This window comes from Triturus cristatus, chromosome 6, assembly GCF_964204655.1.
Source record: "Triturus cristatus chromosome 6, aTriCri1.1, whole genome shotgun sequence".
Classification (NCBI taxonomy): domain Eukaryota; kingdom Metazoa; phylum Chordata; class Amphibia; order Caudata; family Salamandridae; genus Triturus; species Triturus cristatus.
This window is the reverse complement of record NC_140589.1, coordinates 1,633,225,132-1,633,243,946: the sequence shown is the minus strand read 5'-3', so window position 1 is coordinate 1,633,243,946 and position 18,815 is coordinate 1,633,225,132.

The window sequence follows — 18,815 nt, the reverse complement described above, 5'->3', positions numbered from 1 at the left end:
GTAGGCGCTGTCAAAAAGGCGAGGTCTCTTGGAAATTTCCGGGAAACGGGTTCACTGCGTGGTTAGCTGGAGCTGAGAAAGCCAAGCGCTGATCATCAGACAAACGGTCAGTTTATACACCAAGCGCTAAGCAGCATGGGAAGGCACACAACCCCTCCCCCCAGACTCAGAGCTTTCTGGGACATGTAGAGTATCACATGGGTAGAAGGTTAGGAGACATGAAGCGGAACGGGTAACAGTTCTCCCCCCTAACGGTCTTTTCACTGGTCGGGGTTTAGCGGGATACAAGGCATGGAATCTCCTCACTAATAAAGGGGCATGAAGGTTTTCAGCGGGTTCCCATGACCTATCCTCTGGAGCATAACCCACCCAGTCCACTAGATACTGTAATCTACCCTTGTGTCTTCGGGAATCCATTATTCTTCTCACTTCAAATTCCTGTTCTCCTTGAATGAGGATGGGAGGGGGAGGAGGTTCAGGACTGGAAGGGGGTTTCATATCATTTGAGTAAGGAGGTGTGAAACACAGGATGGATCTGATATTCAGGAGGTAGCTCTAATCTGATGGCCACAGGATTTATAAGACGTTTAACAGGAAAAGGTCCTATGTATCGAGGTTGCAGTTTTCGGGGTCCATCTAATCGGAGAGTTTTAGTGGATAGCCATACCATGTCGCCTTCAGCGTATTCAGGGGCTGGACGTCTATGTCTGTCTGCTTGCTCTTTCATGTGCTTCTTAGCCTCTCTTAAATGTAAGTTAGCTTTATTCCATATATCATGAAGCCTAGTATGATGTTCTGATACTGCAGGGAGTTGAGTTAAAGCACGTGGCAGATGCAGTGGCAACCATTGAGGGTGGTACCCATAGGAAAAGAAGAAGGGCGAGACCTGGGTAGATGTGTGTTGGGAGTTATTATATGCAAACTCGGCTAGAGGAAGAGCTTGTACCCAATCACTAGTTACTGTAGATAACAAACAACGGAGATATGTTTCCAGAGTATGATTTGTTCTCTCGGTTTGTCCATCTGTTTGGGGATGGTATGAGGAAGAAAGACGATGATCTATTTTCAAGACCTGACACATACCCTGCCAAAACCTGGAGATAAACTGAGGGCCTCTGTCTGACACTATAATAGAAGGCAATCCGTGTAGCCTGACTATGTGTTGTAAAAACACGTCTATGAACTCTTTAGCTGTTGGGAGTTTTTTCAGTGGGACAAAATGAGCCATCTTGGACAACATGTCTACAACAATGAGGATGGTATTAAACCCCTGGGTAGTTGGCAAATCTGTTATAAAGTCCATACTGATGGAGTACCATGGTGAAGGGGGAATGGGCAAGGGTTGTAACAACCCGGCCGGAGCACATTGTTGGGCTTTCTGTCGGGCACAAGTGGGACAGGTTTTAACGTAATTACTGATGTCTTCATTCATCCCCTTCCACCAAAACCATTGTTGGCAGAGCTTTATAGTCTTTTCACTCCCTGGATGAGCGGCCATAGGGAGAGCATGACACCATTTAATAAGCCTAGATCTTAGTTTCTGGGTGGGGAGATGTAGTTTTCCTTCATGGCAGAAAAGGTGGTCTACTATCGTGTTCTGTGGGTTTGATAACCATTCTTCTTTGTCAAGCAAGGCATAGGATGCTTCTAGCTCTTCCACAAATGAACCCACTGTCTCATCCTTTAGGGTTATTGCTATCTTATGTTGCGGGATGATGAGAGGGGGGTTTACTCTATTGAATTTGTCTTCTTTTCCAATCCGAGATAAAGCATCGGCTTTGCCTTGCTTAACTCCGGGCCTGAAGGTTATAATGAAATCGTATTAACTGAAAAAGGACACCCATCTCATCTGTCTAGGGGTGAGGGCCTTAGCAGATTTGAAAAATTGTAGATTGCGATGATCAGAATAAATGGTAATGACATGTGGGGTACCCAACAAATGATGGCGCCACTCCTGAAAAGCCCGTTTTATGGCTAACAATTCTCTTTCACCGATGGTGTAGTTCTGTTCAGCGGCCGAGAGGGTCTTTGAAAAATACGCGATAGGATGGAGAGTACCTGTTGTGATGTCTCTTTGGGATAATACCCCTCAATTCGCGTACTGGGAAGCGTCAGCTTCGACGTAGAACGGTTGAGGGCTGTCTGCGTGTCGTACAATGGAGGCTGACACAAACCGAGCCTTTAAGGCTTGAAATGCTTGCTCTGCTGCTTCGTCCCATTGAAAGGAAACACCCTTTTTTAACAACCTGGTGATGGGTGTGATGATTTCTGAGAAGTGATCTATAAACCTTCTATAGAAGTTAGAGAACCCCAGAAAGGATTGCACTTCACGTACCGTGGTGGGACTAGGCCAGGTAGATATGGCCGAGACTTTAGCTGGGTCCATATGAATCCCCTCAGGGGAAATCACAAACCCTAAGAATGCCACCTTGTCTACATGAAAAAGACATTTGTCTAACTTGGCAAAGAGATTGTTGTCTTGAAGCCGCTGCAGTATTTTCTTTACATGTATTTCATGTTCTTCTTCTGACTGAGAATATATTAAAATATCGTCAATGTAGACAATAACAAAAAGATCAAGGTATTCCCGTAAAATATAATTAACAAAAAACTGAAAGGCTGCAGGCGCACTGCATAAGCCAAAAGGCATTACGCAATATTCATAAAGGCCATATTTAGTGTGGAAGGCGGTCTTCCACTCATCTTCTCTGACACGAATCAGGTGATAAGCTACTCGTAGGTCTAATTTAGTGAAGATGGTAGCTCTACTCACCTGATCCAGCAGATTAGAGATGAGCGGAAGAGGGTACTTGTTTTTGACCGTAACTTTATTGTGGGCGCGATAATCCAGACAGGCCCGCAAACCTCCTTCACATTTCGGTATGAAAAATAAAGGAGATGAGACAGGGGACGTGGAATGGCGTATGAATCCTTTCTTGAGCATGTCTTGTAAATACTCATATAAGTACTTGGTTTCGGGATCCGTGAGAACGTAAATTCTGCTCACCGGAAGATCCACTCCTGGCACTAAATCAATTGTACAATCATAGGTACGATGCGGTGGTAACCCCACCGCCTTCGCTTCATCAAATACATCTTGATACTAACTGTAGGCGTGGGGCAACTCGGCTGAGGTAGTACTCACCGTTGCACAACAAAGAGGAGAGAGTCCCCGAGCATTGTCTTGATAGCAATGCAAGACACAATATGGTGATCTCAAGGTCACTCGCCGAGAAACCCAATCAATGTGGGGGTTATGTACCTGCAACCAGGGTACTCCTAGAATGGCACCAAAAGAAGGGGTATCAATAAGATCAAAAGCGATAGTTTCTGTGTGACCATTATCGCACACCATCGTGATTTCAGGGGTTTGATAGGCAAGTAAACCTGAGGACAATTCAGTGCCATCCACAGCATGTATCTTTTCGGGCTGAGGTTTTGATAAGAAATCGATTCCCAAGGTTCGGGCCAAAGTTATGTCCAAAAAGTTTCCCGTTGCTCCGGAGTCTAAAAGTATGGGCAACGTCTTTCTATAGTGGGAAGGCAGAATCAATACTACATTCAAAGTGAAGTGTTTAGGTACTAAACCCACCGTAGGGGCTACAAATGATGAGATCTGTACAGGAAAAGGACTCGGAAGAACGATCTCTTTTTCAACCAAGCCTGTTAGTTTTCCGCCAGTGTAGCGTTTCCGCTTTTTGCCATAGATGCCCTAAAAGGCACCCTCGGTCTAACCGTACACTCCCTAGCGAAATGTCCCCCTTTTCCACAATATAAACATAGGTTAAGTTTACGCCTACAGTCTCTCTCCTCAGTTGTCAAAGGAGCTCTCACTCCTCCTATTTGCATGGGTTCAATTCCGTCCTTTACCTCTTTTTTCTCTACTTTCGGTAACAGAAACCGAGGGTAATCTCCTTTTGTTCGCTCAGGCGGTGGTCCAACTTGACCACCAAATCTATAAAGAAAGCACAATCTTCGGGAGGATTAACAGTTTGCGACAGGATATCCTTGAGTTCATCCTTGAGGCCTCTGTAGAAAAGAGAGGTTCTCTTATCCTCGGGCCATTGCGTCTCAGCGATAAGCCTATTAAACGTTGTGATGTAGGTTAATAGATCTTTGGACTCTTGTTTTAACCCTAGCAGTTCGTTGTCACTTGCCTGCATGTACAAATGTCTAGCAAAGAGGCTTTTCATTCTTTCTTTAAAGCTTGGCAAATCATATAAAACAGGATCGTTCTGTTCCAGCAAGGGCACCGCCCACAAGGCCACATTGCCTGTCAGATAGGAAATAATAAAAGCCACCTTGGCTGCGTCATCGGGAAAGGAAGCAGCTCTGCATAGAAATTGCAAATGACACTGATTCATAAAGATACTGAATTTACTGCTGTCCCCACTAAACCTTTCAGGCATTGCTAACGGGGTGGGAGTTGGGGATACGACCATCACGTTGACTGGAAAAGCCCCATTCCCCACTGAAGGAGTAGCGGAAGTAGAAGGTATAGGGACCTGAAAGTGCGCAGGTTGGATATAATTCTTTCTAGGTTTAGGGGTCGCTCCCTCATGTTGTTGTGATGTCAGGGTGTCTAATTCAGCTACTAGTCTTTGATTTTCTGTCTTGAGTATTCTCAGCTCGGATTGTAAGGTTACTACTGCGGCCGTCAGTTCGTTCATGGTTGTCTCTGATGACACCTTCATGAGCGGACCCAAGGCCGTGGCTTTATCCATTCTCGCTCGGGGGATAACAACAACGTGGGCTTGGCTTTCTGTCGGGGCTGGAACTCAGAACCGCAGAAATACCCGGTGTCCACAGGAATGAGGATAGTGTCTCAATTCTCCCTCAGCGTATATCCTCAGATCTGTACCGTAGAAGTAATAGACCAAAGAGGAATACCCAGAAGAAGAAAAGGAGACGTCAACAGGACCACGCTAAATATGACATCAACAGGGGGTGGATGGATCAGACACAGGCGGGACTGTAGCAAAAAAAAATAATAAACAGGAGAAAAAAGAGAGTGACAAGAATAATTACCTGAGGGGGGAAAATGTGAGTATGTGCGCCACCCTGTATCAACAAAGCTGGTTGTGTGCTCTCTCTAACTTACACAGCGGATGTACCCAACAATCCTGCACTGATGTCTTCGTGATAAGGCAAGGAACACCTTACTCTTTAACAGTCCGTGGAGTAATAAAACGGGGGTGGCTCCGTGAGTTTGGAGTGAGGAAGAGTGTCTGAACGAAGCATGCACTCCCCAGGAAATCAAAGAAAAATGTTCGTTGAGCGTCTCTTTCTTCCAACAGAAAGTGGTGCCAGTGCAATTCTCAGAAATCGTTGGCTGACAAAAAACGGGAGAGTTCTCTGTCCCTGAGTTAACTGTCACTCAAGGAAACATCCCTTTCACCGCAATGCAGTGGCCAATACGTGCTGAGAGGTAAATAATAGTTCAACAGTCTAAACACAGCTTAATTGCTTCTTATGCGCCCGCGCTTCGTTTCCGTGAGCGTACGAGCGTCATAAGCAAATAATAAACGAAATTTGGCTTACTGTTATCGTGTTGGCTGGTCCTTCGCCAAGACTCCGGATAACAAAGTTTCTTCGCGCTAGCGTGCTTCAGAAAGGGGAGGATGGGGAAGCACTCGGGAGCGGGGTCATTCTCTTCCCGAAGGCGTTCCGTAAATCCCACAAGGAAGCTGAGGCAATGATGCCGGAAAGAGAAGGAGGGAGGACGTGCTGCTCCGCACGGCGGGATTCAGACGAGTTGCCGGGATTCCTAATTACCACAGAAAAAACACCAAGCTGCTGAAGGTTCCTTCACAGGTTCGGCGTAGCGGGTCCTAGAACAAGTAGGCGCTGTCAAAAAGGCGAGGTCTCTTGGAAATTTCCAGGGAACGGGTTCACTGCGTGGTTAGCTGGAGCTGAGAAAGCCAAGCGCTGATCATCAGACAAACGGTCAGTTTAAACACCAAGCACTAAGCAGCATGGGAAGGCACACAACCCCTCCCCCCAGACTCAGAGCTTTCTGGGACATGTAGTGTATCACATGGGTAGAAGGTTAGGAGACATGAAGCGGAACGGGTAACATAGGGTAACCCTCGCCTTTTGGACATGCAGTTCTGTGTGTCCAATTTTGCCTCGGAAACGAGGTGTCCAATTTTAACATCAGGATTACAAGCACCAGAATGGAAAATCAAAATCCTGGAAGGCGAAGTAAATCGGGAAACTAAAGCGTTCTGCTACACACTACTGTGATTTGGAACTTTCTTCAGCCCGTACTACAACTCCCAGAATACTTTGTGTCAAAGGCCAGGAACGCACAATGTTTTAGAGTAATCTGCTGGTAACTTTTAATAAATTCACTGCTTCCATGCTTAAAATGATGGCCCCCGATTGACGCTGGTCTGAAAGGTGCTAGTTGGAAGCGGGAATGAAACTGCAGATCCGTTCTTTCTCAGACTAATATCCAGATGTGCCCTCTCACAGGCTGCTGTCCTTGGGTCAGCTGCCTCTGCAAGTTAAACCTTGCAGAGGGCTTCACGGGGAAGCCCTGTGGGACAACAAAGCCCTCGATTCGAAGAATTCTGGACTGACCAGTGAACCCCTCCAGTTTGATGTATGTGCACCCGTTGAAAATGCCTCCTCAGAAAAACTGTTGTAAAAATTAGTCAACTGACTGGAGGTTAATATTACAAACTATTCTTCGACAGGCACTCGAAATACTGATAAGTGAAGCCAGTGACGTTTCAGAACCAAGACCCGCACAGCTTTGTATTTTCTCAATGGGTTTCTTTTGCTCGTGTGAATGGTTCCCCCTTCCTTCTCTGCAGGTTCGTAGTCGACATAATGTAAACTTCTCCTGTGCGTGCGAAGCAATGGCGAGGGTATAGACCAGGGTCTCATGTGTTAATTCAAGCAGACACAGGCACGCATACTATCTGTGCCAGGCAGTCTGTGCCTCTCTCTGTCTTTCCGATTTCAGTTTTTCATTCCCAAAGCTTGTGCTGCTGCCTGGAAGTGATGATTAGACCGTGTCATTAAACTCATGAGTAGGTTCCAATGAAAAACGAAGAGCTTGTTTTTAAGATGAGGTGAGACCTAACTCCTCTTGTTTCCATGCACGGCGGTATTGGCCAATTTCATGGTATAGTTTTACCTGACATCTGAATGTCGGCCTTGTCATACATCAAACTGATTAAAAGACGACCACAGCACTCAATCGTTTAACTCAGAGCTACTACTTCTACAATGGTGGCGTTTGTCATGCTGCAAGGAGATTGCAGCGCGGACAGGCAGTGCCAAGGCAAAGGCAGCGCGATGCAATTATAAACACGCGCTGCCTTTGCCAAAGGGGAATGATCACAAAAAAGTGCGTAGCGGCTAATTAGGAGACACTGTCTCCCGCCGCAAGTAAAAGATCAAATCCCGTTGGGCGGGGCTTAAAGGATACATGGTGGCAACAAGTGCCTATTGACATGCCTTCAGTGCAATCATTGCACTGCCTTTGGCATAATTTGTGACGCAAAACAACGCACACAAATCACAACTTAAGGCGGAGCTGAGACGAGGCTTCTGGAATCGTATCGATTCCAAGAAGTCTTATAAGACAAGTGCAGCGCATGCGCTGCTTACGTCAGGCCGATACCTAAAAAATGAATGTGTCCTTGTGTATCGTAAAGCGCTCCAATACTTTCGGGTCGAGTTCGCGCTATATAAATCTGCTTTAAAAAAAAAACATTTCTTGACCCTTACGGCCATCTGGCACTCACATGAGATCAACTTTGTAAATATGTATTTTATTCCTGTAACTCTGGCTCCTTTTATTTTTACAATGATTATATGCAACTTGTTAGCGTGTTTTGTCTATCTTGTGTACCTTTTGTAACTGACTTGGTTCTCCTGTAAAGCGCTCTGACACCAAGTTTGCAATATATAAGACTGCATTAAATAAATAAAAATAAACCATAACTACCCATGTAGTTATGGTTCAGCCCAGCGGTCAAAGTGCATTAAAATAAATGTGGGAACTGTGATGCTGAATGCAAGGTTCAAGGTATGGCTAAAAACACAAAATATTCTATAAATTCTTTGGTCTTTCACGCTCAGGTGCCTACAAATAAAATAACCTGTTGCTCAAATGTAAAATAAATACAAGTTAATAAGTGGGAAATGTATTATCGTACATTATGAAACCGCTATTAGTTAATGCACTGTAGTAGTGTGTGTCTATAGCCATATATATATATATATATATATATATATATATACACATATATATATATATAGCTGTTTGGTGCAGTGGAGAATAGTGACTTGTGTATGTTTAGTGTTACGAGGCCCCTGCCTGTCACAGAAAGCACTATGAATATGTTAGTCATTATCTACAGTTGCATTACACACAGTATAAAATAGGCCGTACTTCACACTACACAACTCCACTCTATGCCACTCCAATACACAACACTCCCTGCTACTCCACTCTACAACACTGTACTACACTTGTCGGCATTCCACTCTACAACAGTCTACGCCACTAACATTTAGCCATCCTGAACAGCAGAGAAGCTGGTGTACAGCATTGCTAAAATGCATTGGCAATGCTCGTTTTATATCACTGTCCCTTAAAAAGATGCACTTTACAACTCAACTGGTTACTCCCTTACACTAACACTCAAAATAAAACTCTGTGTAATGAGGAACCTTCAAGTGATGCCATCAGTTAAAGCTCATACCAGCTTCCAAGCTCCCTTTATATTTGCAGGTTGACCAGTGGCTCAGATTTACATTTCTTTCAGGTAAGCAGGCACCCTGCAGAGAAGGCTTGTTTTGTGATTAACTGTCTGCCCACATTTGATTTCACAGGACTGGAGGCTCCCTGCCTGACACTTCAGCTGAAGCATGTAAAGTCTCGGAATTAACTGTCCTGGGACAGTAGTCTTTTCACAAAATGTTGGAGAGCTGTTTCTCATAAATTAAAAAAGAATGGACACATCGTGCCCCTCCGATCCTGCCCGTTCCATAGTGATGCCTGTAGAAGATAAGTGATACCCCAGAAACTCTACCAACTGTACATGGAAGGAACATTTGTCTAGTTTAGCAAAGAGAGCATTTTCCCTGAGGCGTAACAAGACGGCGTGTACATACTGTACATGTTCTTCTGAGTTTGAGTAAATCAGAATGTCGTCTGTATAGACGATTGCACAAACATCCAAAAACTATCTCATGACCTCGTTAATGGAATATTGAAATGCTGCCAGAGCATTACATCACCCAAAGGGCATAACAGTATACTCAATCCGAACTTAGTCCTAAAGGCTGTTTCCATTCATTGCCTTTTCGCACACAGATTAGGTGGTAAGCGCCCCATAAATCTGGTTTCATTTAAATGATGGAATTTTTGACCTGATCAAGTAGCACCAGAATTAACAGGAGAGGATAGCGGTTCTTAACGGTCACCTATTTGACCACCCTGTAATTCACACAAGCCCGCAACTCCCCATTCTTCTCGGGTACAAAGAAGAGTGAGGAAGACACTCAATCAATCAATCAATCATTTGTAGAGTGCACTACTCACCTGCGAGGGTCTCAGGTGCTAAGGGAGTACGGAAGCTGCTACTGCTCGAACAGCCAGGTCTTGAGAAGTCTCCTGAAAGTCATCAGGTCCTGGGTCTGTCGCAGGTGGATGGGGAGGGTGTTCCATGTCTTGGCGGCGAGGTGGTAGAAAGATCTGCCGCCGATGGTCGTTCGGTGGATGCGTGGAACGGTGGCGAGGGCAAGGTTAGCGGAGCGAAACTGGCGGTTGGGAGTGTAGAAGGTGAGTCGTTTGTTGAGGTATGTAGGTCCCACGTCGTGGAGTGCTTTGTGAGCGTGGGTGAGGAGCTTGAAGGTGATCCTCTTGTTGACGGGAAGCCAGTGCAGGTCTCTCAGGTGGGCAGTAATGTGGCTGTGGCGGGGTATGTCGAGGAAGAGGCACGCGGAGGCGTTCTGTATGCGAGTCTTTTCTGGAGTTTGGCCGATTTTCCCGCGTAGAAGGCACTGCCATAGTCCAGCCTACTGGTGACGAGGGCCTGGGTGACCATCCTTCTGGTTCCGGTGGGGATCCATTTGTAGATCTTGCGAAGCATGCGGACGGTGTTGAAGCAGGAGGAGGAGACGGCGTTGACTTGCTGGGTCATTGACAGTGATGAGTCCAGAATGAAACCCAGGTTGCGTGCGTGGTCGGTGGGTGTCGGTGCAGCTCCCAGCGAGGCCGGCCACTAGGAGTCGTCCCAGGTGGAGGGGGTGGATCCGAGGATGAGGACCTCCGTCTTGTCCGAGTTCAGTTTCAGGCGGCTGTTCTTCATCCATTCGGCGACGGCCTTCATTCCTTCGTGGAAGTTGGTTTTGGCGGTGGCGGGGTTCTTTGGTGAGGGAGAGAATCAGCTAGGTGTCGTCGGCGTATGAGATGATGTTGAGGTCGTGCGATCGGACGATGTTGGCGAGCGGTGTCATGTAGACGTTGAAGAGGGTCGGGCTGAGGGATGATCCTTGGGCTATGCCGCAGGTGATCTTGGTGGCTTCGGATCAGAATGGAGAGAGGCAAACTCTCTGGGTTCTGTCGGTAAGGAAGGAGGTGATCCAGTCCAGGGCTTTGTCGCGGATCCCTGCGTTGTGGAGGTGTGTGCGTAGGGTGTGGTGGCAGACGGTGTTGGAGGCGGGCGAGAGATCTAGGAGGATGAGGGTCATATTTTAGCTGTTGTCCAGCATGGTCCTGATGTCGTCGGTGGCGGCGATGAGACCGGTTTCGGTGCTGTGGTTGTTGCGAAATCCGGATTGGGATGAGTCCAGGGTGTTGTTCTCTTCGAGGAAGTGGGTCAGTTGTTTGTTGACGATCTTCTTGATGATTTTCGTGGGGAACAGGAGCAGGGAGATGGGCCGGAAGCTCTTGAGGTCCTTTGGGTCTATATAAAAAAAGAGAGAGGAACCCTTTGTAACCCAAAGGACTGGGGTTCAAGCAAGAATTTTTGTACAAAGACGTCCTCTGGGAATATTTATTATTCACACCTTAGCTCTCACTCGTAATCAAAGTCACATTCATTCAGGTCCAATAATCACAATCACCCCAACCTTGAGTTTGTTACGTATTGGCACAAACACTTGAAATTAATGGAAAGATGGTTCTGCCTTGGGTTTCTAGAGTAGGGCGTTGATCTCGGCGTGTTTCCAGCTCTCCGGGAAGATGGCGGTCTCGAAGGAGCTGTTGAAGATCTTCCGGAGTTGGGGTGCGATGATGGAGCTCCCTTTGTTGAAGATGTGGTGAGGGCAGGGGTCTAAAGGTGAGCCGGAGTGGATGGTGTTCATCGTTTTGATGGTGTCTTCGTCGTTGACGAGGTTCCAGGAGAGTAGGAGGCAGGTGTGGCTGGGGGGCGGTGAGTCTGGGGTGTAGGGCGGTCAGCGGGTCTGAGTGTTGAAGCTGTCGTGGATGTCTGTGATCTTGTGGTGGAAGAAGGTGGCTAGGGAGTTGCAGAGGTCTTGTGACGGCGGGATGTCGTCGGAGCTGGGGTTGGCGAGTTCCTTCACAATGTTGAAGAGCTCTTTGCTGTTGTGTGCGTTGTTGTCGATGCGTTCTTTTAAGGAGGTCATTTCGGCGGTTCAAATGAGTTGGTGGTACCTGCGGCAGGCGTTCTTGAGGGCTTTGTGGTTGTCTGGTGTTTGTTCGTGGCGCCACTTCTTCTCGAGCCTTCGGCAGGTCTGCTTGGATGCCTGGAGGTCGGTGGTGAACCAGATGGCCCTTCTGTCGGTGCGTCTGTTTGAGGGTTTCTTGATCGGGGCAAGAGTGTTGGCGCAGTCGTCGATCCATTGCCTGAGGTTACGGGCGGCTGTGTCAGTGTCGGTGTGGTCGGTTGGTGGGTCTCGGGTGAGGGTGATGATTAGCTGGTCTTCGGTGAACTTGTTCCAGGTCGGGTGGGAGATTCGTTGCGGGTTGTTGTGTGCTGTGTTTTTCTCGAAGGAGAAGTGGATGCAGTGGTGGTCGGTCCAGTGGAGTTCGGTGGTGTGGCTGAAGGTGATGTGGTTGCTGGCGGAAAAGATGAGGTCGAGCATGTGTCCGGCAGAGTGGGTGGGTGTCGTGATGAGATGTTTGGTTGTCCAGCAGGGCGGTGGAGTTGCTGTCGTTGGTATTCTCGAGGTGGAAGTTCAGGTCTCCAAGGAGGATGTAGTCTGTGGAGGCCAGGGCGAGCTGACGATGTCGGTGATGGAGTCGCTGAACTGTGGCCGGGGTCCGGGGGTCTGTAGACGAGGGTTCCTCTGACGGGGGTGTTGGGATCGGTGTGGATCTAGAAGTGCAGGTGTTGGGCAGTGCTGAGGGTGTCTTCGGTGCTGGTTGAGATTCTGAGGGTATTCTTGTGGACAATGGCGATTCCCCCTCCCGGTCTGTTGGTGCGGTCCCTGTGGGTGATCTTGTAGCCATCCAGGATGGCTATGACAATGTCAGGCGCCAATGAGGGGTTTAACCAAAGGGGATGATGGACGGAGTGTTGAACATTGCAAGCACTCACCCCCAGTCAACTGATCTGGGTTTAATCCATCATCATTCTTTAGCTCACTCCGCCACCCCAGTTCAGACATGGTCATATGCAAATCAGTCTGACCATGTACCTCATGGGAACAGTCCAGCCCGAACTGCCAAGCCATCTCTTCCCTTGACCGGAAACAGGCATCCTGGGACCGGTTTCTGGCTAATCAGCTGTCATCAGCCAGGCTAGCTTGAATCCAGTGGCAAAGTGAGCAAGGGACCCACGTCTAGGCATACCCTGTCAACTTAAGGCGAACAAAGCAAAACCAAAGGGGATGATGGACGGAGTGTTGAACATTGCAAGCACTCACTCCCAGTCAACTGATCTGGGTTTAATTCATCACCATTCTTTAGCTCACTCCGCCACCCCAGTTCAGACATGGCCATTGCAAATCAGTCTGACCCTGTGCCTCATGGGAAAAGTCCAGCCCGAACTGCCAAGCCATCTCTTCCCTGGACCAGAAACAAGCATCCTGGGACCGGTTTCTGGATAATCAGCCGTCATCAGCCAGGCTAGGTTGAATCCAGTGGCAAAGTGAGCAAGGGACCCACGTCTGGGCATACCCTGCCAACTTAGGGCGAACAAAGCAAAACCAAAGGGGATGATGGACGGAGTGTTGAACATGGCAAGCACTCGCCCCCAGTCAACTGATCTGGGTTTAATCCATCATCATTCTTTAGCTCACTCCGCCACCCCAGTTCAGACATGGCCATGTGCAAATCAGTCTGACCCTGTGCCTCATGGGAACAGTCCAGCCTGAACAGCCAAGTTTTTGCAATTGTCACCCGAGTGGGAAGGGTTCGCCCAGACGTGGGTCCCGTGCTCTCCATGCCAAAGAGGGGTGAAACCCCAAAACCGGTCCTAGGATGCTTTTTTCCAGTCCAGGGAGGACCTGCCTTGGCATTTCGGGCTGGACTGTACCCATGAGGTACAGGGTCAAGACTGATTTGCATATGGCTGTGTTCAATCTGGAACGGCATGGTGAGCAAAAAAACGATGGATTTAGGCCCAGATATCTGTACTGGGGTGAATGTATGACATTGTTCTGCATTCTGTCCATCAACTGTTGTTTTTGCAATTGTCACCCGAAGGGAAAGGGTATGCTCAGACGTGGGTCCCATGCTCTCCATGCCACTGGAATCAAGCTATCCTGGCTGAAGAGGGGTGAAACCCCGAAACCGGTCCTAGGATGCTTTTTTCCAGTCCAGGGAGGACCTGGCTTGGCAGTTCGGGCTGGACTGTACCCATGAGGCTCAGGGTCAAGATTGATTTGCATATGGCTGGGTTCAAACTGGAATGGCATGGTGAGCAAAAAAATGATGGATTTAGGCTCAGATCTCTGTACTGGGGTGAATGTATGACATTGTTCTGCATTCTGTCCATCAACTGTTGTTTTTGCAATTGTCACCCCGAGTGGGAAGGGTATGCCCAGACGTGGGTCCCGTGCTCTCCATGCCACTGGAATCAAGCTATCCTGGCAGAAGAGGGGTGAAATCCCAAAACCGGTCCTAGGATGCTTTTTTCCAGTCCAGGGAGGACTTGACTTGGCAGTTCGGACTGGACTGTACCCATGAGGCACAGGGTCAAGACTGATTTGCATATGGCTGGGTTCAAACTGGAACGGCATGGTGAGCAAAAAAACGATGGATTTAGGCCCAGATCTCTGTACTGGGGTGAATGTATGACATTGTTCTGCATTCTGTCCATCAGCTGTTGTTTTTGCAATTGTCACCCCGAGTGGGAAGGGTATGCCCAGACATGGGTCCCATGCTCTCCATGCAACTGGAATCAAGCTATCCTGGCTGAAGAGGGGTGAAACCCCGAAACCGGACCTAGGATGCTTTTTTCCAATCCAGGGAGGACCTGGCTTGGCAGTTCGGGCTGGACTGTACCCATGAGGCACAGGGTCAAGACTGATTTGCATATGGCTGGATTCAAACTGAAACGGCATGGTGAGCAAAAAAACAATGGATTTAGGCGCAGATCTTTGTACTGGGGTGAATGTATAACATTGTTCTGCATTCTGTCCATCAACTGTTGTTTTTGCAATTGTCACCCCGAGTGGGAAGGGTATGCCCAGACATGAGTCCCGTGCTCTCCATGCCACTGGAATCAAGCTATCCTGGCTGAAGAGGGGTGAAACCCCGAAACCGGTCCTAGGATGCTTTTTTCCAGTCCAGGGAGGACCTGACTTGGCAGTTCGGGCTGGACTGTACCCATGAGGCACAGGGTCAAGACTGATTTGCATATGGCTGGGTTCAAACTGGAACTGCATGGTGAGCAAAAAAACAATGGATTTAGGCCCAGATCTCTGTACTGGGGTGAATGTATGACATTGTTCTGCATTCTGTCCATCAACTGTTGTTTTTGCAATTGTCCCCCCGAGTGGGAAGGGTATGCCCAGACGTGAGTCCCGTGCTCTCCATGCCACTGGAATCAAGCATCCTGGCTGAAGAGGGGTGAAACCCCGAAACTGGTCCTAGGATGATTTTTTCCAGTCCAGGGAGGACCTGGCTTGGCAGTTCGGGCTGGACTGTACCCATGAGGCACAGGGTCAAGACTGATTTGCATATGGCTGGGTTCAAACTGGAACGACATGGTGAGCAAACAAACGATGGATTTAGGCCCAGATCTCTGTACTGGGGTGAATGTATGACATTGTTCTGCATTCTGTCTATCAACTGTTGTTTTTGCCAATTAGGAGTTTAGCCAGGTCTCCATCAGGAATGCGACGTCCGGGGAGGATGAGTCGAGAAGGTCCCAGAGTTCGACACTGGTGCCGTGAAGTGGCATATAAAGCCTATCGCTAGTAGTTCATCCGGATAATTGGGCAGATATTGGGTGTCAGGTTCTGTTAAAGCATATACTTTACTGCAGGGCAGCATTGCCCCTGGGAGGAGATCAATGCGGCAATCAGAGACTGCATCTTGGGGGCAGTTGGGTGGCTTTCACTGGGTCAAAAACATCTTGAAAGTCCTGATATTCTTTTTTTAGAAAAATATGTATTTATCATTTTCAAATAAAGTACATTTCATTGCTGTTGGCACCATTTACAGTATAGCAAAAACCAAAGGAAATGATGGACGGAGTGTTGAACATTGCAAGCACTCACCCCCAGTCAACCGATCTGGGTTTAATCCCTCACCGTTCTTTAGCCCACTCTGCCATCCCAGTTCAGACATGGCCATATGCAAATCAGTCTGACCCTGTGCCTCATGGGAACAGTCCAGCCCGAACTGCCAAGCCATGTCTTCCCTGGACCGAAAACAAGCTTCCTAGAACCGGTTTCTGGCATTTCAGCCGTCTTCAGCCAGGCTTGCTGGAATCCAGTGGCAAAGTGAGCAAGGGGCTCACGTCTGAGCATACCCTGCCAACTTATGGCGAACAAAGCAAAAACCAAAGGAAATGATGGACGGAGTGTTGAACATTGCAAGCACTCACCCCCAGTCAACCGATCTGGGTTTAATCCATCACCGTTCTTTAGCCCACTCTGCCACCCCAGTTCAGACATGGCCATATGCAAATCAGTCTGACCCTGTGCCTCATGGGAACAGTCCAGCCCGAACTGCCAAGCCATGTCTTCTCTGGACCGAAAACAAGCTTCCTAGGACCGGTTTCTGGCATTTCAGCCGTCTTCAGCCAGGCTTGCTGGAATCCAGTGGCAAAGTGAGCAAGGGGCTCACGTCTGAGCATACCCTGCCAACTTATGGCGAACAAAGCAAAAACCAAAGGAAATGATGGACGGAGTGTTGAACATTGCAAGCACTCACCCCCAGTCAACCGATCTGGGTTTAATCCATCACCGTTCTTTAGCCCACTCTGCCACCCCAGTTCAGACATGGCCATATGCAAATCAGTCTGACCCTGTGCCTCATGGGAACAGTCCAGCCCGAACTGCCAAGCCATGTCTTCCCTGGACCGAAAACAAGCTTCCTAGGACCGGTTTCTGGCATTTCAGCCGTCTTCAGCCAGGCTTGCTGGAATCCAGTGGCAAAGTGAGCAAGGGGCTCACGTCTGAGCATACCCTGCCAACTTATGGCGAACAAAGCAAAAACCAAAGGAAATGATGGACGGAGTGTTGAACATTGCAAGCACTCACCCCCAGTCAACTTTGCCACTGGATTGTTAGCATCAATGAGATCTCCTGATAAGATACGTTCGAGATCGTCTGTGAATATTTGGTCTTGATTGGTCATGGTGCCAACCAAAAGGAATGTTAAGTGTTAACCTTCTGTTATAAGCCATCTACCTGGATTCCAGGTGTTTCCAATGGAGCGGCAATGCTAGTTCCCGAATTCTCTTGAGGCTTGCCCCCCGGTTTACGGAAGGAGACACTGCCCCCAGTGGCAAATCCCAGGGGGAAGGTGGTTGAGATGGAGAGAGCGTGTGGAGTCAAAAGCATGCTGTGGCTCGTCTACTCAACCGCAACACTGCAGCAGACATTCACAGCAGTCTGATGAATGGTACCGGCAGATATGTTATCTAATAATCAAACAAATAATAAGGGTGCTTGGCCGCGCAAGAAGGCGGGCTAGATGTGCCGTCCAGAGCTTCCGACTCGGCTACAATATCCTGCACATTATCCTGTGTCCACCCCCGGATTGAACTGGCCCGATCATGTTCGAAAGGTGTTTGGACGGGAATCCTGACCAGAGAGACCTGTAATAACAATGGGACCCAGGACTTTGACAGGCCGAAGATCCTGAGGCCTGCCATCCTTGCAGATGCTTGGGCCAGAAAAAAGGAAGCTGGGCACTCGAGTTGAGCCCTAGCCGCCAAGTGTTCCTTTGGATCGATGGGCTGAGGCTGCCCGGACGGGGAGAGGCGACAGCTGTCGGATGGGAGGTGCCTGACCACCACCCCCCCGCTGCCCTGAGAAACAGTGCACAGGAAATCAGAAAAGCGTTGAGATCCCCCGGCCCGACAAAGAAGCCGAGTGTATGAATGAGCTGGAGGAGGCGACCTGAGTGGGGGACTGCCTCTACCGCAGCGGGGCTGGGGCCATCTGCTTCCGTACTCCTGAGCCCGCCGCGGGGGCGTGGTGGCCCTGGGAAGTCCTCCCTCCCCCCAGTATAGGAAACCACGTAATCTGAAGAGGGGCGGAGTTGCGAGGCCACAGCTGCGTCACACTGCAATGAGGACAATTGTTGGACTAGGGGTGCCTGATCCCTCACTGCCCCGGGAAAAGATGCCCTGGATTCTTTTTTTAAAAAGGCGGTGCGATCCCCCTGCCGGACATAGAAGACAAGTGTATGAATGGGTTGGAAGAGGCAGCCTGAGTAGTGGACTGCCGCTACCGCAACTGAGCTGGAGCTTCATCGGGGGGGCCGTCTGCTCTTGTACGCCTGAGCCCGAAATGGGGAGGTGGGATGGCCCTGCAGGGGCCCCTGGGTTGACGGCCTTGCTCCCCCGGAACAGAAAAACATGCAATTTGAAGACAGGTACCCTGCAGTGAAGGGGTGGAGGTCCCATCTCATGGATAGGCTTAAGCATTGGAGTTGTGGGCTGGACTCCTAAGGATACTGAGTCCGCTAGACCCACAATAAGTGGTAGGTCGGCGGAGGACTTACCCAGTAAAAGTTGGTGGGGAACCTGCTGAGACCGTGCACCGATCTCCTGCGCTGAAGACGAAAGGCCTCTTCCTCCCCTGCACCCAGTATTGGGCAGCTCTCCTGAAAACAAGATTGGTGGTGCCCGCAGCTTGGCAGTGAGAAGCCCAGGATTACTTTTCAACAGACCGGCTCATAGCTGTGCGAACGTTGATGTCAACCCCCACCCACAGTGAACTTTCCCGTGGGACGGGTTGCATAGCGGGCAATTATGGGGAAAGATAAACTGACGAGAGGAGCACAGGCAAATAAAATAGTGTAATACATGATTCACAGGAGAGTGCCCGGATGGCAGCGGGACCCCCCGCCCCAGGAACGAGCAGAGCAGTTACAAGGCACGGCTGAAATCCTAGAAGCTATCAAGGAACTCGAATGGTGCTGGAAACAAAAAGGAACTCGATGGCGCTGAACATTAACCACCTGCGATTGGACCTCAGGAAAGTAATAGACAGGGTCACAACTACGGAAGGAGAAGTGGCAACGCTTCGCACAGCAGTGAAAGATCTTCAAGCAACAGTGATAGATCTACAACGTAGTGCAGCACAAATAGAAGATCGACAAGAATATGCAGAGGGCCGCTCCAGGCAGAATAACCGATGTTTTCTGGGCTTCTTAGAGCGCACAGAAAACTCATCTATGAAATTGTTCCTGGAGGAATGGA